General features: G+C 34.8%; 1 long non-coding RNA gene across 1 annotated transcript; it reads left to right on the top strand.

Moving 5' to 3' along the window:
- Window positions 1–911: 911 nt before the first annotated feature.
- On the top strand, window positions 912–2,240 carry LOC103584145. The gene is made up of 2 exons (XR_549938.1): window positions 912–1,026; window positions 2,152–2,240. It is a non-coding gene; the product is annotated as an uncharacterized LOC103584145 (long non-coding RNA).
- The last annotated feature ends 466 nt before the right edge of the window (window positions 2,241–2,706 follow it).

Raw genomic sequence — 2,706 nt, 5'->3', positions numbered from 1 at the left:
AGTTAACCTTTAAAATAATGTTAATAACAGTGCTGAAAAATGACTGACTCACATGCTCATGGAATCAGGACAGGAAACTCAGCCTATGTAATAACATTTTTGCTTTTTGTTTATTTTCAAGCAGTGTTGTTTTCATGAGAATTGTACTTCTTATCTCTTATCACCATTCTAATTCAGTAGTCAATTGGGCAGTGATTTTGTTTAATATCAGCAGCTAAACCATAAGTTTCACAAGAGCTCGTACTACAAGGTGTGTGTGTTTTTCTTCTGTATCCTTAGAGCCTAGCACTGAGAATGCACTTGGTAAATGTTTGTTTTTTTCTTCTGTGTCCCTAGAGCCTAGCATGGAGAATGCACTTGATAAATATTGCTGAATGAATAAACATATGTTATACAGGTGTTTATTTTCATTTAATCTCATGATGGCTAAGAGGAAGTTTGGAGCTTCGAAATACGATTTGGCTACTGTAAATTTCCCAAGACATTTTTATGCAGAACTGTGGCATAAAAATTAGCAAGTCTGCATTATAGGATTTTGTAAGATCATATATATTTCAGAAGCAATGTAAAACCCTCTGTGAAAAAAATTGTGAAATGTGTATATTCTTACACATATGAAGAACTTAAATTCTTATTAAAATTTACTTAGTATCAGTTTCTTTAAAGGTCTTTTACTGTGTTATTCTTTGTACTTCCTGGCACTGTTATTTAGATAACATTTTCAGTCCTACATTTTTATATCAAAGTTTAGAATTTTGATGAAGGTAAAAATAGTTGTTCAGACCATGTGGAGAACAGTAGCCTGCATCATCACCTTATTTAAGAAACTTTCAATAAACCAACTGATGTGATAATTTTACAGGCATATGCAAATCAGTCAACAAACCCTGGACCTGTTTTGTGTTAAGTGCAGACCAACTGGCTGTGACATCTGGGAGCAGTGCAATTTTAAGAGAAGCCTTACTACAACTTCTGCCCCTGGATACATTTGTTTAAAAGATTTTTTTCCTCCTCATCCATTAACAGGTGCCATGTCTATTCATTTTTTTTTCCTTTAGTAAGCACCAATTTAGTTCCATTTCTGAACAGTATTTTCAGTTTTTGTGAGATCTAAACTCTGACTATTGACTCGGCCACTTCTGGAGTGTGAAGAAGTTATGGTTATGACAGAATGGGACCAGTTGATTACCTTACAAATTTTTCATTGGTCCTGAGAAAAAGAACTGGAGATTATAATTTGGGATTTAAATTAAAACAGATCCCACCCTCATTTTTCTGTATTTAACTCTGACCAATCTTGGTAGAACCAAGGGTTGTAAATTTATAAGGAAATCAGTTTGAAAGTATTTTGGAAGATAGAGAAAAACAAACAAGATGTATATCAATCTTCACAATTGATTGCTTCAGCTATACTAAATACCACAGCAGAATTTGGGAGGGGGAAAAAAAAGAACAAAAATCACATCATTTTAATCACTTTTTTCCAAATGTAAAGGCTACATACAAGGGTAGTTCAAAAAGTTCATGAAAAAAATGAAATTAAAAGATAAGAATCTTACTATGAACTTTTTGAAGACCTCCCTTACAATATAGAGGCTAAACTCTTTCAATTATAAGAGTACAGCTTTATTATATAGACTTTCTTTGTAAAAAGTATTTTTAAAAATTCTAGATGAAACTTGAAATTTCCATATGTATTTCTTGTTTGCTTGTTTTTTTTGTTTTGTTTTGTTTTTTTCCTTTTTGTCTTTTTTTTTTTGTGACCGGCAACGGATCGCAACCCTCAGTGCCGTGCCCGTACCGGACTGGGACCGGCAACGGGATCGCAACCCTCGGTGTTGCGCCCGCACCTCGCTCAGCCAGTGAGCGGGAACCGGTCTGTATGTGGGATCCGAACCCTCGGCGGGAGTGCCGCCGCGCTCCCAAGCGGCGCACTGTAGCAGTGCACCACTGGGCCGGCCCCGATTTGCTTGTTTTTTAAATTGTCAATTCCATGGTTTTTTTTGGGGGGGTGGGGGTGCTTTTATTATCAAAGATTAAGCATTGCAATAAAAATAAGCAACTATAGCTAATATAAACTAATATAGGTATCTTAAAGTCATTTTCTGTTTTCTTCATTGACTTAATCAGCTTTGTCTTTATTTTTAAAAGCACCTAAAGCAAGGATCAGCAAACTACAATCAACATGCCAAATCTAGCCTGCTACCTGTTTCTGTAAATAAAGTTTTTTTTGGAACACAGCTATGCCTGTTTGTATATTGTCTATGGCTCCTTTTGAGCTACAACAGCAGGGTTGAGTAGTTACAATAAAAATGGAATGACCCATAAAGCTCCCACCCCCTCTGAAAATGTTTGCCAACCACTGACCTAAGAATTGATGAAGTATTTATTTCTTTTGGGGGGTATTATATTTTGTCTTTGGAGTAAAATAAAGTGATAACAATAAAGACAAAATAAAATTCTTTTTAAACTACAACAATAAAGACAAAATAAAATTCTTTTTAAACTACTTTAAAGGGACAGTGTGGTATACTGGTTAAGTATACAGTCTTTAGAGGATGATGGGTTGGGTTTAAATCTGTATTCTGCCATTTACTAACTGTGGCATCTTGGGCAAATTACCTAAATTCTCATTGGTCTGTTTCTTCATCTGTAGAAAATAAGGATGAAAATGTTATTTGCTTCAAGATTTAGTGAGAATTAAAT

The sequence above is a fragment of the Galeopterus variegatus genome, unplaced genomic scaffold (genome assembly GCF_000696425.1).
Source record: "Galeopterus variegatus unplaced genomic scaffold, G_variegatus-3.0.2 Scaffold45532, whole genome shotgun sequence".
In the NCBI taxonomy this organism is placed as follows: Eukaryota; Metazoa; Chordata; class Mammalia; order Dermoptera; family Cynocephalidae; genus Galeopterus; species Galeopterus variegatus.
Note: the sequence above shows the minus strand (reverse complement) of the source record. Positions and strands in the feature narration are given on the sequence as shown.